Below are 15692 nucleotides of genomic sequence, written 5' to 3'. Positions count from 1 at the left end.
GAGAGGTTGGTAACTAAGCAGATTGCAGACCCCTGATCCTATCCACACAACTAGCAGTAGCCGTGGAGCGTACCTACGATGATCCTAGACACCTCAACACTGCCGGAGAGCTAAATAAGCCTAAAGCAAGAAAGGGGAAATCTAAACTGCCCCTGAGCAGACCCCAAAGGAATAGGTAGCCCCCAAACATACAATGGGGAAAAAAAGTATTTAGTCAGTCAGCAATAGTGCAAGTTCCACCACTTAAAAAGATGAGAGGCGTCTGTAATTTACATCATAGGTAGACCTCAACTATGGGAGACAAACTGAGAAAAAAAAACCAGAAAATCACATTGTCTGTTTTTTTTTCATTTAATTTGCATATTATGGTGGAAAATAAGTATTTGGTCAGAAACAAGCAATCAAGATTTCTGGCTCTCACAGACCTGTAACTTCTTCTTTAAGAGTCTCCTCTTTCCTCCACTAATTACCTGTAGTAATGGCACCTGTTTAAACTTGTTATCAGTATAAAAAGACACCTGTGCACACCCTCAAACAGTCTGACTCCAAACTCCACTATGGTGAAGACCAAAGAGCTGTCAAAGGACACCAGAAACAAAATTGTAGCCCTGCACCAGGCTGGGAAGACTGAATCTGCAATAGCCAACCAGCTTGGAGTGAAGAAATCAACTGTGGGAGCAATAATTAGAACATGGAAGACATACAAGACCACTGATAATCTCCCTCGATCTGGTGCTCCACGCAAAATCCCACCCCGTGGGGTCAGAATGATCACAAGAACGGTGAGCAAAAATCCCAGAACCACGCGGGGGGACCTAGTGAATGAACTGCAGAGAGCTGGGACCAATGTAACAAGGCCTACCATAAGTAACACACTACGCCACCATGGACTCAGATCCTGCAGTGCCAGACGTGTCCCACTGCTTAAGCCTGTACATGTCCGGGCCCGTCTGAAGTTTACTAGAGAGCATTTGGATGATCCAGAGGAGTTTTGGGAGAATGTCCTATGGTCTGATGAAACCAAACTGGAACTGTTTGGTAGAAACACAACTTGTCGTGTTTGGAGGAAAAAGAATACTGAGTTGCATCCATCAAACACCATACCTACTGTAAAGCATGGTGGTGGAAACATCATGCTTTGGGGCTGTTTCTCTGCAAAGTTGGCCAGGACGACTGATCCGAGTACATGAAAGAATGAATGGGGCCATGTATCGTGAGATTTTGACTGCAAACCTCCTTCCATCAGCAAGGGCATTGAAGATGAAACGTGGCTGGGTCTTTCAACATGACAATGATCCAAAGCACACCGCCAGGGCAACGAAGGAGTGGCTTCGTAAGAAGCATTTCAAGGTCCTGGAGTGGCCTAGCCAGTCTCCAGATCTCAACCCTATAGAAAACCTTTGGAGGGAGTTGAAAGTCCGTGTTGCCAAGCGAAAAGCCAAAAACATCACTGCTCTAGAGGAGATCTGCATGGAGGAATGGGCCAACATACCAACAACAGTGTGTGGCAACCTTGTGAAGACTTACAGAAAACGTTTGACCTCTGTCATTGCCAACACAGGATATGTCACAAAGTATTAAATTAAATTTTAAAGATTAAATTTTGTTTCTGACCAAATACTTATTTTCCACCATAATATGCAAATAAAATGAAAAAAAAAACCAGACAATGTGATTTTCTGGATTTTTTTTTCTCAGTTTGTCTCCCATAGTTGAGGTCTACCTATGATGTAAATTACAGATGCCTCTCATCTTTTTAAGTGGTGGAACTTGCACTATTGCTGACTGACTAAATACTTTTTTTCCCCACTGTATATTGTCGGTGAGACAAGATGAAAACACAAATGCAGGTAGGAAAATAGACTGAGCAAACGATGGGGCACACACTAACTAGACAGGACAGGAAAGGAAAGACTCTGTCTGCAATCACGCAAAAATCCCTGCAAAAAATGCCCAACACGTCTGATAGAAAAATACTGAAGTCACTAGTCTTCGCCCACTATACCAGCACTCTGGTATATTCTGAAAGCAGAGCAAAAAGAGACCAATCTAATAAGGGACAAAAACAAACTGGCACAAGCAGTAACATAAGGATGGCAATTCAGCACAGCCCCAGCCAGAGCTGGATGAACACACAAAACTGAAATAGACAAAACCAGATCAAATGTGAACAATAGCAAAAGAACACTTAGTTTCCAGCTCAGTCCCTGCATGCTCAGCTAAGACCTCAGAAGGCAGGAAAAAATCACCAGCGGGGATAGAGGGAGTCGGCTGTCTTAAATCCAGCCAGAACTCCAGATCTCCAGTCATCCTCCTCATTATCAGGTGGCAGGCCTCTGTTAATTAGATCAGCTCCATTACCTCCAGTAACCACCAGAGGGAGCCCGGAAAGAGAACTCGCGACCCCTCCGACAATATAACAGGCTCCACTACCTTCACTAGTAACCAGAGGTAGGCCAGAAAGCGAATTCACAACACATGCTATCTGTGTGTGACTCCGTAAAAAGATAGACAGAGATTTTCATTTTCCCATACATACACCGTATAGAGCTGTCCGCTTATCAAACAATATCGTATATCTGCTGTTTGATGATGGTCAAATCTATACAGAGACAGCGTGTGTGTGTGACTCCGTTAAAAAATAGACGGAGAATAAAAATTTTCCATACATACACTGTATCGAGCTGTCCGCTTGTCAAACAGTATCCTATATCTGTTGTTTGATCATGGTCAAATCTATACAGAGACAGCATCTGTGTGTGACTACGGAAAAAAATAGATGTAGGTTTTAATTTTTCCATACCTTCGCCTTATAGAGCTGTACGCTCCTCACACACTACTGTGTAACGGCTGGTGTCACGGACAAATACATGCTATCTGTGTTTGACTCCATAAAAAAATAGACAGATTTTAAATTGTCCATACATATACCATATACAGCTGTCCGCTTCTCAAACAGTAACACGTATCTGCTGTTTGGATTACGGTCCAATCTATACAGAGACAGCGCATGTGTGTGTGAGTCCGTAAATACATAGATGGACATTTCCATTTTGCATACATCATATAGAGCTGTCCGCTTCTCTAACAGTATCGTATATCTGCTGTTCGCTTTACGGTCACATCTATACAGAGTGATCGTGTGTGTGTGAGACTCCATAAATACATATACGGACATTTCCATTTCTCCATACACCATATTGAGCTGTCCGCTTCTCAAACAGTATCGTATATCTGCTGTTCGCTTTACGGTCCCATCTATACAGAGTCATTGTGTGTGTGTGAGACTCTGTAAATACATATAGGGACAATTCTATTTCTCCATACACTGTTTGGAGCTGTCCGCTTCTCAAACAGTATTGTATATCTGCTGTTCGCATTACGGTCACATCTATACAGACACAGCGTGTGTGTGTGAGACTCCAGAAATACATATATGGACATTTCCATTTTTCAATACACCGTATAGAGCTATCCGCTTCTCATGCAGTACCGTATATCTGCTGGTTGTATTACAGTCCAATACATACTGCCAGAGCGTCTGTCTGTGACTCCTGAAACAAATATATGGCGATTGACATTTTCCCCAAAAGCGTATGCAGCTGTACACTTCTGATACAGTATCGTATATCTGCTGGTTGGATTACGGTCAAATACATACTGGGAGAGCGTCTGTCAGTAGCGAAATATATACGGAGATTTAAATTTTTCCATACACCTTACACAGCTGTACGCTTCTCATACAGTACCATATCTCTGCTGGTATTTTTGGTACATTTTCCCAAACATGAGGAGGTATGGTGGAAGAGGCTGCGTACGTGGGCGTGGGGGCGCAGCTGGTACTGATGGTGGTGGTGGATCTGCTGGTTATGGCAAAAGCACAATAGCAGCTAAGGCACGAGGTGTTGAGCCTGCATCATCGTCTGGCACAAGAAGGCCTTTAAGGTTCCCTTTTCTCGGAGTAGGTAAACCGCTTTTAAAGCCAGAGCATCAGGAACAGGTTTTGGCTTACATTACTGAAACAGCCTCCAGCTCTATTGCCTCCTCTTCTGAAGTTACAAATACTGCAAGCACAGAGGTGTCAGTGCAGGCTTCTGGTCAGGAATAACACCTTTCCTTGTTTCCTTCACCCACACCAAAAGTGAAGGATGCCGCAGCACACACTTCAGATTACTGGATGGAGCTCTTTTGGTGCCGCTGGCAATAGCTCATAAGAGGAGAAGGATCCGCAGCAGGCATCGACATTGCAGCAGTGGTTATCTGGCAGGGCCGTAGCAGTACCAAAACTAGTTAAAAAAACGCAAAGAGTTGCAGGACAGCTTGGCCAGACGGTCAAATTTGCACACCGTGCAAGCCCTGAAAATTTATACCACAGTAGGAAGAGTGCAGTGTGGCACTTTTTTGCCCAAAATCCTTTTGATGAGGCAAAGGTTATCTGTAAGAAGTGCAGAAGGACCTTCAGCCGAGGTAAAAATCTCCGAAATTTAAACACCAGTTGCATGCTTAAACATTTAACCACCATGCACTTGCAAGCGAGGACAGACTACAAAACCTCAGGTAGCACATGTGCACCTGCTCCAAATGAAGGTAGCCAGCCACGCTCCATTGCTTCCCCCACTGAAAGGCCACCGCTAAGCACCCCACCAGCAAGAAATGTTGAGGTGTCGTTGTAAGGCCAAGCAGTCAGGGAATCACAATGTTTTTCCAAAAAAACACTGAATCTAGGCCATCACCGACACGACCATCACCAACCCCCTCTCAGTCCTTAACGTCCACAGCGAGTTCCCCCCTATGCAGCTCTCAAGTCCAGCTCACCCTACCAGACACTCTGAGTAGGACAAGAAAGTACTCATCCACTCATCTGCGTACACTGGCTTTGAACGGCTCCATAGCCAAACTGATCTCATTAGAGATGATGCCCTTCTGTTTGGTTGAAAGCGAGGCTTTCCGAGAGCTCATGGCCTACCCAGTTGGCACTTTCCTCGAAAAGCCATCCCTGCCCTCCACCTGCATGTGAAAGACTGCATTGTCCATGCACTCAAACAATCAGTGAGTGGAAAGGTGCACCTCACAAAAGATGCATGGGCCAGTAGGCATGGCTAGGGCCGTTACGTGTCCATCACTGCGCACTGGGTTAATGTGGTGGATGCTGGCTCCACAGGGGACAGCGGCGGTGGAACAGAGCTGCCTAGCCCACAGTCTAGGAAACAGTTAGCTGTAGGCGTTCGACAATCCTCCTCCTCCAGAAGCGAAAGCTCGTCGACAGAGAGCAGTAGCACGAGCACTCCATCCGCAGCTGCCAGTGTTGCACACGAGGTGTCCCACTATCGAACAGCTAGTGGTAAGCGGCAGCAGGCTGTTTTAAAGATGATATCTTTGGGCGACAAAAGACACACTGCGGAGGTACTGGCCGACTACTTGCATCGACAAACTGAGTCATGGCTGGGCAGTCTACATCTTGAGCCAGGCAAGGTAGTCAGTGATAACGGCAGGAATATTGTGGCAGCCATAGCCCTTGCAAAACTCAGACACATACTGTACCTTGCCTGGCTCACACCTTGAACCTGGTGGTGCAGTGCTTCCTAAATAATTATCCGGAGTTAAAAGCCCTTCTCAATAAGGTGCGAAGATTGTGCTTGCACATCCGTCACTCGCCTGAACACTCCAGTCATATGCAGAAGCTGCAGCGATCGCTCAACCTCCCCAAGCACCACCTAATCATAGACGTTGCAACAAGGTGGAACTCAACCATGCACATGGTTGAGAGGCTGTGCGAACAGAGGCAGGCTGTAATGCATTTGTGGGAGGATACACGGGCAGGCAGTTTAAGGGAAGACATGGAATTGTCGGGTGTGCAGTGGTCAAAGCTGAAAGACCTCTGTAAAGTCCTTCAGTGTTTTGAGCAATGCACACGGCTGGTAAGCGCAGATGACGCCATCATAAGCATGAGCATACCACTTATGCATCTGCTCATGCAAACTTTGACGGACATTAAGGATCATGCATCTGCATCAGAGGAGGAGGAGGGAAGCTTTGATGACAGTCAGCCATTGTCAGCGAGGGCAACTGACCTGGACGAGATGGAGGAAGAAGAGGAAGAGAAGGAGGAGGATGAGGGGGATAATTTTTTTGGGGAGGAGGATGCTTCTCAGGGGGCAAAAGATAATGCTGGCTTGCCAAGGTCAAGTCCAGGGTTTGTGCATGTCTGGAGGGATGTGGATTTCCAAGAAAGTGCTCCTCCACCCACCACTGGCAGTGCATCATTAACACCTGGAACATTGGTCCACATGTGTGATTATGCCTTGCGGATCCTAAAAAAGGAACCCCTGCATTGCCAAAATGATGAAGGATGACGACTACTGATTGGCCAGCATCCTGGACCCACGCTATAAAGGCAACTCACAGAACATCATGCCACAGGAGAACCTAAAGATAATATTGGCTAACAAACAAGCAACTCTGGTAAACCGTTTGTTGGAGGCATTCCCAGCACACAGCAGAGATGCTGGTTCTCCCACGAGCCGTAGAGGTCAAAATGGAAGAGGTGTTCGTGGTGCACACAGCCGAAGTGGCGTTGGAGACAGGGGTTTCATGACCATGTTGTGGACTGATTTTTCAAGTACCTCTCACACGACTGCTAATACAGAATCGATTGCAAGTGACAGGAGACAGCAGTTAGCAGTTATCAACTATGGTTACAAACTACTTCTCCCATATTGATGGTCTCCCTCACAGGTCATTCCCCTTTGACTATTGAGCCTGTAAACTGGACACCTGGCCTGAATTGGCACAATATGCCTTACAGGAGCTCGCTTGCCCTGCTGCTAGTGTGCTATCTGAAAGAGTCTTCAGTGCTGCTGGATCAATCCTCACAGAAAAAAGGACTCGTCTGTCGACCCAAAATGTTGATGATCTAACTTTCATTAAAATGAACAATGCATGGGTTTCAAAGGATTTTGTCCCACCTTCCCCTGATGACACAAAAGTGGCAATAAAAATGTCTCGCTTTTGTCCTCCTCTTCCTCGTACTTCTCCACTTCCTCCATTTGCAGCTGCTGAATGTACAGCCTACACATCAACATATGCCATTTTTTCAACCACCCTAACTGGGCTGCCCCCCATGGCTGGGTTCACCCCCTGGCGCACCCGGGCAAGTGCCGTTGCCCTGAACAGGTGGGTGAGCCCACTCTTGGGCGACGGCTCTGGCACAGGGCCCCTCATAGTACAATAAAGTGTCTCTGATGGTGGGGGGCCCATTCGCAGTCAGACACACCGGCGTACTATGAGGGGCCCTGTGCCAGTACCGCCGCCCACGAGTGTGCCCCCCTGCTTGCTCAGGGCCCAAGCACTTGCAAGTCTTACCTCTCCCTGCTCCACCGCTGTGTAGTCTGGCCAGTTAAATCCTTCACAGGAACGGGCACTACAACTTTGCTGAATTGATCGATGATGGTTAAAATGTATCTATGGCCAGTTCTGCTGGGCTCTACCTTCAGATGATCAATGGCTACCTGTGATGTCACAGGTGACTGGATACACCGCCTCCAGCAGGGCGAATTTCTATGACACCCGTGACCCTGGATACACCACCTCCAGCAGGGCGAAATTAAACAATGAAACGTGCAGCCGGATACACCGCCTCCAGCAGGCGAATTTCAATAGTTACATGTGTATCTGGATACACCACCTCCAGCAGGGTGAATTTACAGAGATAAGGGAAACACCAGGTAAACGTATACAATGGAGGGCCCTGCAATAGGGAACGGGGACATGGAGACCTGCTGCACTCCCCTGAGTCCATGTCTCTACACTCCTGACGGTCCCTAGGCAGGTTCCGCACCTGGCGACGAGCAGGATACCTAAAAACCCTAGCTCGCCCTGCACCTATCCCTTTCTAATGAATTTGACGGAGCAGAAAAAAATCCCACCACTGCACTAAAACACACATAAGGAAAGTTACAAACAGGGTAAAATCACTTAGCTTTGCTCTGTTGCTATTGCTCCCAGCAACAGAGTCCAGCACCTGAGTGCAACTTTCCTCCTGAATAGCTTCTACTTCACCAAAGCTTTGTCAGAGCTGCAAGGAACTCCTCTCTGTAGCTCCTTCCACACCAAGACTCTGACTGAGCTGCAAGGAACTCTTCTCTAGTGCCTTCCTTCACCAAGGATGGTTGGAAATGACCAATATCACCAACCGTGAATAAGACCACCTGACTCTCCTTTATAGGCAAGAGCCATCACACCTGCTAGTGATTCCCATATAATAATACTAGCCACCACAGGGGCAAAACTAGAACTAAAGACACCACTGTGTAATGACCCTAATGGCCAGCGGGGGCAAAACTAACTTTAAGCAAACAGCTTAAAGAAAAAGAATGTTACATGTGCTTTTATCTGTCACAATCCAGCATGGATCGTGACAGTACCCTCCCTCATTAGGGGCCTCTGGACCCTCAAGACTGCTCCTCATCAGGGAACCACATACAGAGGGGATGCCCAGATCCAGAGTTCACTCCAGCCACTACCTGAACTTCAGGTTCATGACAAACAAGCACCGCTGGTATTGGCATTGTATGTTCTGGAGGCACCACACATCTCCAATGCACCGACCTGGGGAATGAGTTGTGTATGTGCATGTTTGGGGGTAACTTGAGCTGGCAAGACTCCGCAACACACTTCCACCTGATATTTTTGGTGGCCACCCATACATGCTTGTTCACACACAGGTCCAGACCTGAACGTTTATTGCCACACATTAGTTTGTCACAATACGGTGAACTCTTACTGGAAATGACAACAGAGGCGTCCTCCTGTGTCACCACACTAACACCCCCGCAATTCACCAAGGGGCTTACCACCCTCCAACCCCTTCCACCAAGAGGTCTGCGCCTCCCAGGGTTGGCTAATGGCGAGGGTTGAGACTTGCCCCTACTCTCCTGCAGCACATCTGCTGCTCCCACGGGAGAGGAAGGAGCCAGTTGCAGAGAGGTGGTAGAGACAGTAGCCCCTAGGCAGCAGCCCTCACACGACTGCCCCAGCTAACTACTTCCCTAGCCCGCCAATCTATTACCGGGTTGTGTTTTTTCAGCCAAGGGAGGCCTAAAACGATAGGCACCGGCATTCCCTCCAAGACGTAGCATGCCAAGGACTCCTCATGATGTCCTATCCACAGATAGATATTTTCTACAACTTGAGTTAATGGCCTGGACGCTTCTAGGTTGGGCTAGTGTCCGACACCTCAGGCCATGAGTCTGGACAAAGCAAGCATCCACGAGACTGACTCCTGCTCCGCTGTCCACAAGCACCGGTATCACCTCCGGTACCCCGCCAGCCAAAACCTCCGCTGACATAGTACCTTGGGAGGGCAAAATGGAGGAAATATAAACTCCCTGGTCACCTCCCTCCAAGCGACCAGGGGAATGCAGCTTCTGAGATGTCATAGATAATTTGGTGCACGTAGGGCAAGCCTTAAGGACATGACCAGTCTGCCCGCAATAGAAACATGCCGACACCACTCCCTGAACCGTAGGCAGCCCTGTACACAAACTAGCTCCTCCTACTTGTATGGGTTCGTCTGGAGACTTGGCACGCACTGGGCAGGATCCCATGAAATGGCCCGGCTTCCCACAGGAAAAGCATACCCCACCACCCCGGTGAGCCGCAGACAACCCCTTTTTTGTACCAACAACACCGGGCTGCCTGGGTTCCTCTATCCGCACTGGTGTGTCCTCCTCCCTAGCGAGGACAACAGAGGGCACATTTTGTGTATGTCTCTCCCTAAGGCGTCTATCCACCCAGATGGCAAGGGACATGGCAGCCTGCAGCGACCTGGGGGTGGCGTACTGCACCAGAGTATCCTGAAACTTTGGAGACAGACCCTGCACAAATTGACTCCTAAGTGCAGGGTCATTCCACTGAGTGTCAGTGGCCCACCTCCTAAACTCTGAGCAGCACTCCTCAGCAACCCGGGCTCCCTGTTTACACCTATGGAGTCGGGATTCCACCAGGGAGATGCCATCAGGATCCCCATACACTAGCTCCAAAGCCACAATAAACTCGTCCATGGACTCTAATGATGGTGAATCGTCCGGCAGGGAGAAGGCCCAGGATTGGGGATCCCCCTTAAGAAGGGACATAATGATTCCCTTCCCACCCATTGCTCTTCACTCCCTGATGAATGAGGGCGCAGCCAGAAGTATAATTTGCAGGCTTGCTGAAAAACCAAGAATTGATCTCTCCCTCCAGAAAACCTGTCCGGGAGGGATATCTTGGGTTCTGGCTGAGCCTGTTCCTGAACCAAGCCCCCAAAGCCCACCAACAGCTGCAGTTGCTGCACCAACTCACCGTGCAGTCCCCTAATCTCATCAGTAAAGATCTGCAGCATTGGGCAAAGGTCTGCATTGGGTCCATGACTCAGCAGAAAAAATGTAGGGTTGGTGATAATGTGATGTCACAGGTGACTGGATACACCGCCTCCAGCAGGGCGAATTTCTATGACACCCGTGACCCTCGATACACCGCCTCCAGCAGGGCAAATTTAAACAATGAACAATGAACAATGCTATTTTAGAATTTTGGATAACTAGAGGCGGAAGACCTGTGAAGACTCAGACGTCAAGGTTAGATTTCAGAAAGGCAGATTTTAAGGGATTCAGATAAAGAATTGGAGGGATCCAATGGCTGGATACCCTTAAAGGCAAAAATGTCCAGGAAGGATGGGAAATCTTGAAAAATGAAATTCTCAAAGCACAGTTGTTAATAATTCCGAAAAGAGGGAAGAATAGGAAGCATTTAAGGAAACCAGGATGGATGAACACAGAACTTAAGCACATGCTAAAAAGGAAGAAAAAAATGTTTATAAAATGGAAAGAGGGAGGCATATCTAAAGAAGAATATAATGCTGTCTGCAGAACCTGCAGGGCACAAATCAGATTATCTAAAGCTGACAATCAATTGAGGCTTGCAAGAGATGTCAAAAGCAATAATAAAGGATTTTGGGGATATGTCAAAAGTAAAAGAAAAGTCAAAGATGCTATAGGATTTTTACAGGATGAAAATGATGAAATGGTAAGACAGGATGTTGAGAAGGCTGAACTTTTAAATTCCTATTTTGCATCTGTTTTCTCTCAGAAAGGAAATGTAACATCAACTGTTCTTCACTGTCCTATTAAGGGAATAGAAGAATCCGGGATATCTATAAACAGAAAGATAGTGAGGAAACACTTAGCTAACCTAAATGAATTCACGTCTCCAGGTCCAGATGAATTACACCCCAGTGTACTGAAGGAGATAGCAGAAGAAATTTTTGAACCCCTCTCCATAATCTTTGAAAATTCTTGGAGAACAGGAGAAGTGCCAGAAGACTGGAGAAGAGCAAATGTTGTTCCTATCTTCAAAAAGGGGAAGAAGGTGGACCCAGGCAACTATAGGCCGGTGAGTCTGACTTCTATACCAGGAAAGATCTTTGAACAAATTATTAAACAACATGTATGTCAATACCTGGATAAGAATGAAGTGATTAAACAGAGTCAGCATGGGTTTGTAACTAATAAGTCATGTCAGACTAACTTAATTTCATTCTATGACGGTATCACTGATTGGGTGGATCAAGGAAATACTGTAGATATAGTATATCTTGACTTCAGCAAAGCATTTGACAAAGTCTCTCATACAATCCTTATTGAAAAAATGACTAAGTATGGAATGGACAAGGCAACTGTTAGGTGGATTCATAACTGGCTTAGTGATCGGACCCAAAGAGTGGTCGTAAATGGCTGCCCATCCAGTTGGAAGAATGTCTCAAGTGGGGTACCACAGGGCTCTGTCCTGGGCCCTGTACTGTTCAACATCTTTATCAACGATTTAGATGAAGGAATTGAGGGTAAACTGATTAAATTTGCTGATGACACAAAGCTAGGAGGGATAGCTAATACTAGAGAAGAGAGAGAGAGGATTCAAAAAGATTTAAATAAACTGGAGAAGTGGGCAGCAACTAACAGAATGGTTTTTAACAGGGAGAAATGCAAAGTACTACATCTGGGCAATAAAAATGAAAAAAGCATATATAGAATGGGAGGAATAGGGCTAAGTGACAGCACATGTGAAAAAGACTTGGGTGTACTAATAGATCACAGACTGAATATGAGTCAACAGTGTGATGCAGCAGCAAAAAAGGCGAATGCAATTCTAGGATGTATTAACAGAAGCATACAGTCTAGATCACGTGAAGTCATTATTTCCCTCTACTCCTCTTTGGTCAGACCTCATCTGGAATATTGTGTCCAGTTTTGGGCACCACATTTTAAAAAAGACATCAACAAACTGGAGCAAGTTCAGAAAAGAGCGACCAGAATGGTGACCGGTCTGCAAACCCTGTCTTATGAGGAAAGGTTGCAGGATTTGGGAATGTTTAGTTTGCAAAAGAGAAGACTGAGAGGAGACTTAATAGCTGTCTACAAATATCTAAAGGGCTGTCACATTGTAGAAGGATCAACTTTATTCTCATTTGCACAAGGAAAGACTAGAAGCAATGGGATGAAACTGAATGGGAGGAGACACAGATTAGATATTAGAAAAAACTTTTTGACAGTTAGAGTGATCGGTGAGTGGAACAGGCTGCCACGAGAAGTGGTGAGTTCTCCTTCAATGGAAGTCTTCAAACAGAGGTTGGACAGACATCTGACTGGGATGATTTAGCGAATCCTGCTTTGAGCAGGGGGTTGGACCAGATGGCCCAGGAGGTCCCTTCCAACTCTATGATACTATGATTCTAACGTGCAGCCGGATACACAGCCTCCAGCAGGCGAATTTCAAAAGTTACACATGTATCTGGATACACCACCTCCAGCAGGGCGAATTTACAGAGATAAGGGAAACACCAGGGAGACCGATACAATGGAGGGCCCTGCAATAGGGAACGGGGACGTGGAGACCTCCTGCACTTCCCTGAGTCCGTGTCTCTACACTCCTGACGGTCCCTAGGCAGGTTCCGCACCTGGCGACGAGCAGGATACCTAAAAACCCCAGCTCGCCCTGCACCTATCCCTTTCTAATGAATTGGACAGAGCAGAAACTAATCCCACCACTGCACTAAAACTCATAAGGAAAGTTACAAACAGGGAAAAACCACTTAGATTTGCTCTGTTGCTATTGCTCCCAGCAACAGAGTCCAGCACCTGAGTGCAGCTTTCCTCCTGAATAGCTGCTACTTCACCAAAGCTTTGTCAGAGCTGCAAGGAACTCCTCTCTGTAGCTCCTTCCACACCAAGACTCTGACTGAGCTGCAAGGAACTCTTCTCTAGCTCCTTCCTTCACCAAGGATGGTTGGAAATGACCAATATCACCAACAGTGAGTGAGACCACCTGACTCTCCTTTATAGGCAAGAGCTAGAGCCATCACACCTGCTAGTGATTCCCATGTAATAATAATAACCACCACCGGGGGCAAAACTAGAACTAAAGACACCACTGTGTAATGACCCTAATGGCCACCGGGGGCAAAAATAACTTTAAGCAAACAGCTTAAAGGAAAAAAAAGGTTACATGTGCTTTTATCTGTCACAATTCAGCATGGATCGTGACACTACCATTTGTAATGGACGTCGACTCAATTGGATGCAGGGGTGCTTTATGATCAGCTTTCACAGCTTTCCTAGTCACAGACGTGTGACATTCCTGACACCATTTTTCTATGTCTCCTCTCATGGCAATCCTATAGAATCACCTACGGCCTGTGGCTTCGGTCTTTTGCACTCCAAAGTGAATAGACAGATCATGATAGGCAGTGAGGACCATGTGTACATCTCTCGCTTTCATCACAATTTGATGGAGACGAGTAACGGTGATGGGATCCACGCTATTGCGATACAGCAACCCTTTATTCACAAAGAACCGTTTTCACAGTCTCCACAGACAAATTCATTGAGGGTCAGCATCGCCTCTGCGAATTCTCCCGGGAGGTTTTCCCGTGATTAGTAATTTCCAAAATTTCAGCAATCACTCGACTTTGCTTCTGGACTTTTATCCATCTAGTTTCCTGTAATGGAGAGTCTGGACTGGCTTACTGACACTGAAATATATACAAATATTTAAAAGTACCACAACACTGTATACTGTTGTATGCTTCAAATACATTTCCCTTTTTCTAATTTTTAGATTCTGGTGTAATCCGTACTGAGCCTGTGACAGTTTGTGTCAGACTCTGCAAAACTATAAGGAAATTTAAAATCACACCAACACTGTATGCAGCTGTACGCTTGTAATATATTACCCTTTTTGGACATTTTATATTCTTGTCTAATCCATACTGAGCCTGGGAGTGTATTTTTCTGACTCCGGAAATATAGACGGATATTTCCAATTACCTCTGGACTGGATACACCTTGTGTCTGCTGATACAGTACCTTTTTTCAACTTGTTTGAGTACGTTTAAATCCATACTGACTGAGTGAGCGGGTGTGGTTGACTCATGAAATCCGGTGGTTGGAAAAAAGAATGGAAACACATGGAAACATCAACCAAACTTAGGTTAATATGGTGTAGGTCCACCTTTTGCGGCGATTACAGCCTCGATTATCCGAGGTATGGATTCATACAAGGTGTGAATTGTTTCCAAAGGAATTGTAGCACATTTTTCAGTTAAAACACCAAACAGTTCTTTGAGCGACAATGGTGGCGGAAATCGACGTATAACTTGAATCTAAAAAATCTGGCATAAATGATCAATAATGTGGTGGTCTGGAGATTGTGGGGGACATATGAGATGCTCAACTTCATTACAGTGTTACTCATGCCATGCTTTAACGATTCGATCTGTATGAATTGTATGAATTGGTGCATTATCATCCTGAAAGATGGCGTTCCCCTCTGGGAACAGTGCTTGATCCACAGGATGCACTTGGTTGTCCAAAATGCCTAAATAATCGCGGCTGTTACTTCTACAATTAAGGCATATCATTGGCCCGGCGTATGTCCACGAAATATCACCCCAGGTCATCACAGAACATCCGCCATGTTTTACGGTTGCAAGAAGGCAGTCTGGATTGAATGTTTCTTTAGGCTATCTACAAATGTACACTCGGCCGGAGGAACGTAAATAGGGTAAACAATGATTCGTCTGAGAATATAAAATGTTTTTACAGCTCAATAGTCATTTTCTGTAGGTTTCTACACCACTCTAAATGCATGGAAACATTTGTCATTGAGAGAAGCATTTTTACAATTGCAGCAATTATGTGGAATCCAGATTTGTGCAGCTCGCGACAAACTTTTTTCGTGGAAACTGTGTTCTGTAGGTGTTCATTGAGCTCTGCATTGTTTTTCCCAGCAGTGGTCTTGAGATCCTCTCTCCAAATTTGCTTTACAGTCCGACAGTAACTCTCTCAGTCAACTTCGACTTTCGGCCGGACCTGTGCTTTGCTACAGACGTTTTTCCTTCTCTTTCAAACGCAGTCATTAATTTGGAGACAGTACCGCTTGACACGCCAAGCATACGGTCACTTTCTGTTACACTGGCGCCTGCAATACCAGCATCAACAATTTGGGCTCTTTGAAAATCAGAGAGGTCTGCAATTGGTATAAGTTTTTCCTCAATGTTCTTAGAATTATGCAAAACAAACATTTAATTTACATACACATATCACATGACACAAATAATCAACTACAAAACATTAACATATGGCACGATTTGAATGTTT

The 15692-nt window shown here is 45.9% G+C and overlaps 1 protein-coding gene across 2 annotated transcripts in view; it reads right to left on the bottom strand.

Annotated features, from left to right (window-relative positions):
• Positions 1–15692, bottom strand: part of NPSR1 (neuropeptide S receptor 1) — an 814072-nt gene that overhangs the window by 341427 nt on the left and 456953 nt on the right. The gene's annotated exons all lie outside the window — the stretch shown is intronic.

This window comes from Dendrobates tinctorius, unplaced genomic scaffold (genome assembly GCF_039654945.1).
Source record: "Dendrobates tinctorius isolate UK_male_01 unplaced genomic scaffold, ASM3965494v1 ptg000162l, whole genome shotgun sequence".
Lineage (NCBI taxonomy): Eukaryota > Metazoa > Chordata > Amphibia > Anura > Dendrobatidae > Dendrobates > Dendrobates tinctorius.
This window is presented reverse-complemented; position numbering and strand designations above follow the sequence as displayed.